This window comes from Microtus ochrogaster, chromosome 18 (genome assembly GCF_000317375.1).
Source record: "Microtus ochrogaster isolate Prairie Vole_2 chromosome 18, MicOch1.0, whole genome shotgun sequence".
Taxonomy (NCBI): Eukaryota; Metazoa; Chordata; class Mammalia; order Rodentia; family Cricetidae; genus Microtus; species Microtus ochrogaster.
Window position 1 is genome coordinate 20,303,576 of NC_022020.1, and position 11,345 is coordinate 20,314,920.

Here is an 11,345-nt window from a genome sequence, read left to right on the forward strand (position 1 = left end):
ATTTCTTGTGTTATGTTGTGCTCTGGCAAAATGTGGTGAGTCCAAATCACTACTGGACGTGGCAATAAAAGAATTTCTTTTCCTCAGCTTGCTGAAGGGAAAAAGTTTGCTAGCCCTGAGCCCTAGAGGTTTCTGTATGTTTAGTGGTTTGTTTTAAGTAGTAGAAAGACAGGGAGTTTTAATACAGAAATGTTGCACTTCACAATTTCACGTCCTTGAAAGTAGAGGGAGAGAATGGATTATACCTCAGGAATAAGGGAAACAAAGCGATAAAAGTCATTACTCATAAATTACAGCTGTAATGCACTATCATCTTCCTTGTTTAAAAAATTGGAAGAAAATATGTGGATATTTTTATATAGTAAATTGGAAGACTTTCTAATCCCACATCAAACCTAAAAGTCATTTAAGGAATTGGGAAATATTGTAATTCATTTTATTGTAAATTTTAAATTCAATAAATTAAAAACAGTTGTAATCAACATTAAAAAATAAATGACAGCCGGGCGGTGGTGGTGCACGCCTGTAATCCCAGCACTCGGGAGGCAGAGGCAGGCGGATCTCTGTGAGTTCGAGACCAGCCTGGTCTACAGAGCTAGTTCCAGGACAGGCTCCAAAGCCACAGAGAAACCCTGTCTCGAAAAACCAAATAAATAAATAAATAAATAAATAAATAAATAAATAAATAAATAAATAAATGACAAACTGGGAAATGACATTTTAGGATGGCTTAACTCTACAAAGAGCTTTTGCCAATGAATGACAGTAAATCAGCATAAATATAAGCAAAGAATATGACGAAGCTATTTTAAAAGGTGAGTAATCATGTAAACTATGTCTTACAGTAATGAATCATTTTACATAAACAGTCACCTTTCCTCGGTTAAAATGGCAATCTTGGCTAGGCATGGTGACTGAGGCCTGTAATCCTGCCACTTAGGAGGCTGAACAAGAGGAATGCCAGGAGTTCCTAACCAGCCTGAATTACAGGTTGAAACCCAGTCTGAGATAAAACCAAAACAATAATGTCAGTCTTTATATAAAAAATTCACATTGTTGTTACAGGTGAGAAGTATCTTTCACATGAAGAGTGATTATAAAAATATAACTTTTTTAGGGAGAACAGTTTAGTAGTGTGTTACCTTTTAAACTCTTAAATTTTAGGAAGTAAATATAACATTTGTGCCCTATACATGCTTTGAGCTTATATAATACACATGTGCTTATGACATACTTGCTAACATTAAGAAAAGCTTCAGGGTTCTAAGTAATAAATCATTATTATCTTACTAATCATTAATAACCTAAATAATTACTAACCAACTAACCATCAAGTAAATATCAATTCAGATCATTAATTAAAACATAGGTCATCTCTTGAGACAGAAGCTGTTTGGGTTTGGTGTGTGTGTGATTTTTTTTGCATGCATGCATGTGTTGTGAGCATGTTCATGTGTGTGAATGTAAGTGCACATTCATATAGAAGTCCAAAGTTAACATTAGCAGTCTTAATTGATCTCTGCTTTATTTATTGAAGTATAGCCCCTTATTAAAGAGGAGCTTGCCAATTGCAGATGATCTAACTAGCCATGTCGCTCCAGTGCTGTGGGATAATCCTTCTATACTCTATGAATATGTTTTATTCTCATTGGTTAATAAGAAAGCTGATTTGGCTTGTAACAAGGCAGAATAAAGCTAGGCAGGAAAGCCAAACTGAAAATAAAGAGAGGAAGAAGGGCAGAGTCAAGAGACAGGAGCCAGTTGCTGAGGAAGCAATATACTAGAAGATGGATAAAGCCACAAGCATATGGCAAAATATAGATTAATAAATATGGATTAATTTAAATGTAAAAACTAATTAGTAATAGGTCTGTCTGAGCTATCGGTCAAATATTCTGTAACTGATATAAGCTTCTGTGTGTTTATTTGGGACCAGGCAGTCTCGTTTGCAGCCCAGGAATATGCTGCCTCTACCTACTGAGTGCTTAGATTGCACTCCACCTTCACACCCACCTGGCTTTTATTTGGGTGCCAGGCAGGCGATCTAAACTCCTGTCCTCGTTCTTGCACCACAAGTGATTTATCCAATGAGTCACTCCCATGCCCCCTCCCCATACTGTTTTAAAAGAATAGGCATGCAGTGTTAAATGAGCCAGACATACAGTTTAGAAAGACAAACAGCAGATGTACACATGCAAACACACAATGCAAACGTAAGGTAATGTCAAATGATAACTTTGAAAAAACTGAGCAGTAATTTGTCCTTTATAGATTAGTTGTTCTAGAAGATAGCCCTCTCTGAAGAACTGGCCTTTGGATTCTGAAAAACAAAACAAAACAAAGGATAGCTGAAGGGAGTAGAGCCATGTCTCACAGGCAAGCTGGGTGCATCCATAATTAATAAGAAGTTTCTGTGTCATTATTATTAAAAATTTGTATTCTACCAGCCTGGAAAATCTGATCCACAAAAGTTAATCAAGGTGAAGTGGGAGCTAGAGCCCAGGGCCAGATGGATTCAGAATTCTGTCAGGACTTCAAAGAAGATAGAACAGCAGTATGTTTTTAGTTCACTGCTTTCTGCTCTGATTTTTATTATCTCTTGCTGTCTTCTTGGTCTTGGTTTGTTATTATGTCTCTAGATTCTTAAAGTTGCATTATTAAGTATTTTTGTGCTCTTTCTGATTTTTTAATATAAGCACTTAAGCCTACAAATTGTTCTCCTAGGACTGCTTCTAACATGTCCCAGCGGTTCTGTTGTGTTGTGCTTTCATTTCCATTGAGTTCCAAGAACTTTTTAATTTCTTTCTTGATTTCTTGTTTGACCTAGTCAACATTTAACATGGAGTTATTTCCTCTTCCTGAGGGTGTGTACTCACTAGAGTTTGGTTTGCTATTGATCTTATAATCAAATAGGATACAGTTATTTAAATTTTTCTGAAGTTATTGTATCTTCAGATATGTTTATTTTAGAGAAACTTCGATGGGCGGTTGTATAGAAGGTATTTTCTTTGCTGTTTGAATAAAATATTCTGTAGATATCTATTAGTTCCATTTGATGTGTGACGTCATTTATGTCTGATGTTTCTCTGTATTTTTGTACAGGTGATCTGTCTTTTGGAGTATGTGGAGGTATTGGAATCACTCACTATTAATGTGTTGATGTGACTCTTCATTTTTAATTTTAGTAGTATACATTTTATTAATTTGGATCCACCAGAGTTTATATATAATACAATCATAAATAATACAATAAAAATATATGTAATATTATAAATAATATGATGTAAACATATGTAATATTACATATAATACAATACAAATATATGTAATACAATTATATATGTATTATTGTATTGTCTTCTTGGATAATTGTTTCCCTATTTAGAATGAAGTGTTCACTTTATCCCCTCTACTCAGTTTCATTTTGAAATCTGTTTTGTCAGTATTAAGATGGCAAGCCTGCTTGCTTCCTGCTCGCTCCCCCATCCCATTTGTTTGGAGTACCTTTTACCATCCTTTCAAGTTTAGGTGGTACCTGTTCTTAAAGATAAGACAACAGGAAGATGAGTTTTGTTTCCCAATCCATTCAACTAACCAGTGTCTTTAGACTAGGGGATTGAAACTATAAATATTAAACTTGTTATTGAAAAGTGCTTGTTGGCGGGTGGTGGTGGCGCACGCCTTTAATCCCAGCACTAGGGAGGCAGAGGCAGGCGGATCTCTGTGAGTTCGAGACCAGCCTGGTCTACAAGAGCTAGTTCCAGGACAGGCTCCAAAACCACAGAGAAACCCTGTCTCGAAAAAAACCAAAAAAAAAAAAGTGCTTGTTTATTGTAATCATTTTATTTTTTAATGTTTTGTTGTTTGTTTATTTTGCTTTTCTGTTTTGTTTTGAGACAGGGTTTTTCTGTGTAACCCTGGCTGTCCAAGAGCTCTCTATATAGATCAGACCAGCCTCAAATGCACAAAGATCCACCTGTCTTTGCCTCCCAAGTGCTGGGATTAAAAGCTTGCACCACCAGGACCGGCAATATTTGTTATTTTTATATTATAGATATGTGTATTGTGTAGGTATGTATATATGAGTTCAGGTTCCCAGAGAGGCCAGAGTCATTGGGTACCTTGGAGTGCAGTGAGCATCACAGATACTTTTGACCTGGGAACAGGGAGCAGAACGATGGTCCTCTGTACCTGATACTCAATCTTAACCCCAGAACCATCTTTTCAGCCTTTACTTTTTTTTGTTGAGGTACATACATCAGGTCTAAACATCACCTTTTTTAAATTACTAATTTATTTATTTTATGTGTATGGGGTATTTGTAGACTGAGGCCACTTGTTTGGTTCCCAGCCACCCAGACTCGAAATAATTACACAGAAACTGTATTAACTACAATACTGTTTGGCCAATAGCTTAAGCATATTTCTAGCTAGCTCTTACATCTTAAATTAACCCATTTCTACTAATCTGTGTATCGCCATGTGGTTGTGGCCTAATGGTCAGGTTCCATCCAGTGTCCAGCGTCTGTCTCCTGTGTCAGCTACATGGCTTCTCTTTGATTCTGCCTACTTTCTCTCTACAACTCTGTTTGGATTTTCCACCTTCCATATTTTGTACTGGCATAGGCCAAAAGTAGCTTCTTTATTAGCCAATGTAATCAAGCATATTTACAGTATACAGAGGGAATTCCTCATCAGGTGTTCTGAATTCATATGGACTGCTTGTAGGCCTGTGTACCACTTGCATGTAGTACTCCCAGGGGCCAGAAGAAGATGTCAGATGCCCTGGGACTGGAGCTACTGCCCATTGTGAGCCTCCATATGGATACTGGGAACTGAAGCCCAATTCTCTGGAAGAGCCATCAGTACTCTGAACTGGTGAGCCAGCCCTCCAGCCCTCTACACTTCATATTTGGAAAGAGTCAGAAGAAAGGCTATATTGTGAAAAGGCCCATCAGGGATAACAGGAAATTTTAGTCTAGACGTTGTACTCTTCGATGAAGTGCATGCTGAGATTTCTCTTTTCAGAAAGATGAGTGAATCTGTGGTCAAGGTAGAGTTGAGGGAAAAGCCTTACAGTGTTGAGATCATTGCAGGGGTCTCTGGAAAAACAGTTCATCCTCTGCTTCCAAACTGTCTGGAATTGAGATGTCTGAATACATTTCATACTGATATCAAAAGACAAAATGATGTGAAGGAGACAAGTGACCCAGAGGGACTATCTGTTCAGACTTGATTGAAATAATCGGTGTGAAATAAAGCCATTCCAGCGGGCTGAGGCGATTTAAAGGGAGAAGTGTGTGGCACTTTTCCTTAGCATCCGGTAACCAAGAGCATAGGAAGCAATTGACTGAAAATGTGTTTCTGATGTGGTGATCCACTTAAAGGAGTTCATGTATTGGGGGGAATGAAGAATTTTCTCACATTAAGAGCTGTGAGTCATAATCTCAACACACAATGTTAACCATCAAAACTACGCATTACCGTAAAAGACTGTCTGAAAATGTAGGCAAAGACCTTCATATGTGTGGTTGGCAGTTCTTGTCAACTTGTCACAAGTTGCCAAACTAAAGTCACCTGGGAAGAGGGAACCTCAATAGAGGAATTACATTTGTCAGATTGGCCTATGGGCATATCTCTGGGGTATTTTCTTGCTTATTGAGAGATGTGAGAGGACCCAGTTCAATGTGGGTGGTCCTGGGCTCTCTAAAACAGTAGGCTGCCACCATATGGAGAGCATGGTGGTCAGCCGTATTCCCCACCATCTTTGCTTCAGGTGCTCTCAAGAAATCCTGCCTGAACTTCCCTTGATGAGGAGCTACAACCTGTGAGATGAAGCAAACCCTCTCCACCCCTACCTTACTTTTGTTCACTGTTTTCTCACAACAGAGAAGCAAAGTAATTTATGTATTTGGGTTTTGGGGTGAGTTGCTTTTAGCTTTTCAACTTTGAAACAGAGTCTCATTGTGTAGTCCCAGATGAATAAGGAACTTAAGGTCTCACTGTCTCGGTCTCCTGAGACCTAGAATTCCAGGCTTCTACCACTATGATATATTTGTTTTTAAATAATATAAAATGTCTTTATTCTTGAATTTCACACATGTAAACAGCAAAATGTGATCATATCTGCACCCATATCCTCCATTTAATTTCCCCCAAATCACCCCAAACAGGCCTTCCCGAACTTCATGTCCCCTTCTTGGTGTGTCTGCTTCTATACTCACCCAGCATTGCAGCCACAGGTGTCTGCATCCCAGGGGCTGGCGTATATCAGAGGCCCAGGCTGGGAAAATGAGGACTACTGATGCTGCACAGGAGATGTAGATAGGATAATGGCCTCTTCAGCTTCCTGGAGCAAACGGTCTGAAGAGTCATCAAGCTTCTTCTGTGTGCGCTTCCTAATAAATAAAATACAACGTTCAGGAGTGATGCTTGGGCCACATGTTGACATTCGCCTTCTGTCGGAACTCAATTGTTTTGTGATGTGGGCAAGGAACCTATTGTAGTGGAAATTATTAGTAAAAAAAAAAAAACAAAAAAACAAAAACAGGGGGCTGGAGAGATGGCTCAGTGGTTAAGAGCAGTGTCTGCTCTTCCAAAGGTCCTGAGTTCAATTCCCGGCAACCACATGGTGGCTCACAACCATCTGTAAAGAGGTCTGGTGCCCTCTTCTGGCCTGCAGACGTACATACAGACAGAATATTGTATGCAAAATAAATAAATAAATATTTGGAAAAAAAACCAGTTTGGTTGAAAACGTGATTTCAGAATTAATGATTTGCCGAGTGCTCTCTATGCAGGATTTAAAGTTCATATATGTGTCAATATCTGAGTGATCCAGTGTTCTGTGATCTATAATAGCAGTGTGTTGTTTTATCTTTTATTTATGCAGATGGAAGGCTAAGTAACTGCCTCTGTAACTCTCTGTAATGGGTGAAGCAGTTGGCAGGTTGGAGTTGGCTGTTAATAAACACAGTGCTGGGGCTGGAGAGATGGTTAAGAGCATTGCCTGCTCTTCCAAAGGTCCTGAGTTCAATTCCCAGCAACCACATGGTGGCTCACAACCATCTGTAAAGAGGTCTGGCGCCCTCTTCTGGCCTTCAGACATACAGACAAAATATTGTATACATAATAAATAAATAAATATTAAAAATTTAAAAATATATATAAATTAAACAGAGTGCTACAAAGACTGCTTGCAGGTTCACAGGTTAGGCCCAGCGTTTAAATACTGGTGCCCAGGATGTTTTAGCCACATCACTCCCATTTCCCCTGAATCTAGTGTCTGTGGTTTTTGCTTTAGACATTCTATACGTTACTGTTGAGTGTAAATTTTAATTTACCAAGATCGGTATAGTTTGATTTACTTTCTTTTTTCCTTTTTTTTCAATCAAGATGGAATGCCTGGAAGTCCCAGGCAGTGTCTGAAAAGTGAACTAATAAATGCCCATTTTGGAAGAATGCCAAAGAAAGGGTAGCTACAGGGAGCATGAGTTACACCCACTCTTGAGTGATTTCCTTACCATACTTCTCACGTAGCCATATAAAGTACACATTTTTCAGAAACCACACAAACAGAGTACAAACAAATGGCACAGTTCCAATTTGGACATCCACAGAGACATTAGAAATGGTTGACAAGTATCACCTGAAATGCTTACCACTTTGACTGTGTTAGCTCACTGTCTTCTGGTCTCTGAAATCCCTGGTGGCCGATACCCTTATTATCTTACTGATGGCCTTTGCCTATGTTGCCATTTCTTGTACTTCTGTCCTGGAGACTCACTTTTTACCTAGCTGTGATAGCACAAATGTGTTCTCAAGCACTGGGGAGCTAAAGCCAGGATGGCTGCGAGGTTTTGTGGAGCCCGAGCAAACCAGCAAATCCCTGTCTTAGAGCAACAGTAGGATTCTTTGTTATTGTTTTTTCAAATTTTGATTTTAAAGAGTATCAGGGTAGGTCTGAGTTTATGTTGAAATTCCTTGAGTTTCTTTGTTAGCTATACTAATAATAAAAGGATATTATTAAAATTCAAAGTTTTCAGATATTTTCTTCATCTATCCTCTCTGCTACTTTCTGTTCTCCTCTGGTGATCCCCACTGTACAAAAATATTTTGTGTGTCTTGAATAGGTATATGCACATGAATGCAGGTGACTACAGAGGAATTGGACCCCCTGGAGTTGGAGTTACAGGGAGTTATGAGTTGCCTAATGTGGGTGCTAAAAATCAAACTTGCTGTCTCTGGAAGAACAGTGTGTGCTCTTAAATGTTGAGCCATCTCTCCAGACCTGTTGATTATAAATGGCTTGGAGGGATACAGTCAGCTGTAAAAGTCACACCGCATATAGATATGGCTGTAAGGGACATGTTGTTTCCTGAGTTTGCTGAGAGACAAGATACTTTTGGGGCATTGGAGAGATGAATTCATTGATAAGAGCACTTGCTGCTTTTGTAGAGGACCCTAGTTTGGTCCCCAGCACCCACAGCTGGTGACTCACAACTGCCTCTAACTTGAATTAAGGGGATGGGACTCTCCTCAGGACGCCGAGGGCACTTGCATGCATGTGGTGCACAGACATACACTGAGGCATAGACACAGACAAAAGCAAAATAAGCAAATCTTTGAGAAAGCACATTGTCATAGAAAAGAGAACTTTTAGATAAAAAGTTGTTTTGAAGCCAGGCGGTGGTGGCGCACACCTTTAATCACAGCACTTCGGAGGCAGAGGCAGGCAGAACTCTTTGAGTTTGAGGCCAGCCTGATCTACAGAGCTAGTGCCAGGACAGCCAGAGCTATGTAGGCAGAGACTGCTTGTTTGTTCCTGGCTTCTCAGACCCAAAACAATTACACAGAAAGTATATTAATTGCAATGCTGTTTGGTCAATAGCTTAAGTGTATTTCTAGCTAGCTCTTACATCTTAAATTAACCAATTTCTATTATTTTATATTTTACCACAAGACTCGTGGTTTACCAGTAAGGTTCCTGGGTGTCTGTCTCCTTTGGCAGCTACATGGTGTCTCTCTGACTCTGCCTTCTTTCCTCCTCTATCTGTTTGGAATCCCTGCCTTGCTCTATTCTGCCCTGTTAGAGGCCCAAAGCAACTTCTTTATTTATTAACCAATGGCAGCACATTCACAGCATAAGAGGGGCATCCCACATCAGAGCTACACAGAGAAACACTGTCTCAAAACAAACCCATTGTACTCATTGGTTAGACTGCAGTGGTAGCTAGACACTGCATAGCATGGAAGCGACAGCATCTTTCACCTTTGGCTTCAATGCTGACACAGGGATGGTGTTTACTGTGAACTTTGATGTTTGATTTGGGGATCGTGTGTGTGGAGATTGGGAGTAGCTTTCTGTGTTGGGTTCTGCCAACAGACAGAGAGTGATCCCGTGGAGAAAAGGCAGGAGTCTTGTCCATCTGCACTTCTCAGGCTCTGCAGACAAAGTGGTAGGCGTGTGGTGGGGTTGCCCCTTTACCATCTTCCCCGGGAGAGCTAGACTCTGTTGTGTAGGGCCAGCGTGACTGGTCAAGTGGAAGTCTGCACTCTGCTGTAGGGAGGAGCTAGTGACCCTTTAACGCTGTCCCTGCTTGCTCCAGCGTGGAGAGGGCAGGCAGCCTGATACATGTGTATGCTGCTGCTCTTTGTAGAGAATCACACTGTGTAGGAAAAGCTGAGTGCCATAACTGAGAGTAGCAGGTATTCTGGAGGCATGTGGCCATCATGATGCAATGCCACCTCAAAACTTTTTTGTCTGATTAGGCAGGTTATTTAACTTTTTTGCATCTGCTTTTTGTCATCTATAAAATAGGGATAATGGTTAATATTCCAGAAAGCTTCACTGAGCATAGCACTGAGCATAGCAAAACCAAAGCTTTGCCCCAGTGGCAGCAATGGCAGTGGTGGCAGCAGCTATTGCTGCGGCTTCTGCTGCTGCTAATTTTTGCCTGAGTTTTCAGGGTGGTACATGAGAGAGTTTTAGGGTATCTGGTGGTTTTATAGCCTGTGCCTATCATGTATCTATCGTGTTCACATAGACAAGATGTTATAAATGTAACAGACACATGTGACTTGTGTGTGCATACTTGTAGCAGTGGCAGGTGAATATTCAAGCTAAGTAGAGGTTTTTTCTCTCTCTATGAAAGTTAGCCAGTAGCAGGTGTTATGAGTGTGTATTCAGGTCCATATAGCACTTAAGATGTGTGTTTTCACAAACTATAATGGGTGAATGTTCTGAAAACATGTGCTATTGCTTGGGGTTTAGAGTGGAGACTTTTACATGATGACATAGTTAGGGTTTATATTGCTGTGAAGAAATACCATGACTTATAAAGGAAAACATTTAAATGGTATGGCTTACATTTCCAGAAGTTCAGTCCATTATCACCGTGGCAGGGAGCATGGCAGTGTGCAGGCAGAATGGTGCTGGCTACATCCTGATATACAGGCAACAAGAAGTGGACTGTGACCGTGGGAGTAGCTTTTAAATAAGAGGCCCCAAAGCCACAGTGACACACCTCCTCCAACAAGGCCACACCGACTCCAACAAAACCATACCCCCTAATAGTGCTACTCTCTTTGGGGGCCATTTTCTTTCAAATCGCCACACATAAGGAACAGGTAGATTGTGTACTATAGTCATATGGAAGGATGTAGGTATGCAAGAACTGACTTTAGACTATCTTAATATTTACTGGTGTGTGTGTGTGTGTGTTCATGAATGTGTATGTATACATACATTCATGTGTGAAATATATGTGACCAGTTGTTTTGTGAAGAACATTCAGGCACAATGAGTTGTCTATGTGAATTGTTACTGGTTCATCAGGATATTGACCCTGGTCATTCTGAGCTTTTTAAGATCAAAGAGTTCACTTCAGGGTTGAGTTAGGGCTCTTTATTCAGATAGATTGAGAGATGTCTGTATCTTAGGCAGGTGCTCCTTCAAGCTTTGTGTGGAGTGGGATGTGGGCGTCAAATTGCTTGTCATAGGCAGATGGTTTGTAGAGTACATGACTTATGTAGTGTGTTCTCAGTATGATGGGAAGCAATCACAAAATTGAGTTCTTCGTCAGGGATTTGAGTGAACTAAGTCCTCTTATATGTCAGTCCTCCCTGAGACTCACCTGAGTAACCAAAGGTCTCCTGACCCCTCTGTGGCAGAGACACACTTCCTAGAGTACAGCCATTGAAAGTTTTCAGACCTGTGTTCCCACTGCCGTCTGTCCTTCATGTTTTGAGAGGACTGTAGGGTGTCTACAGTTATCTCTGTCTCTAGTTTTGAGCCAACATGTCTCCATGAAATCTGGGGCTTCACACACTAGATACAACCTCCA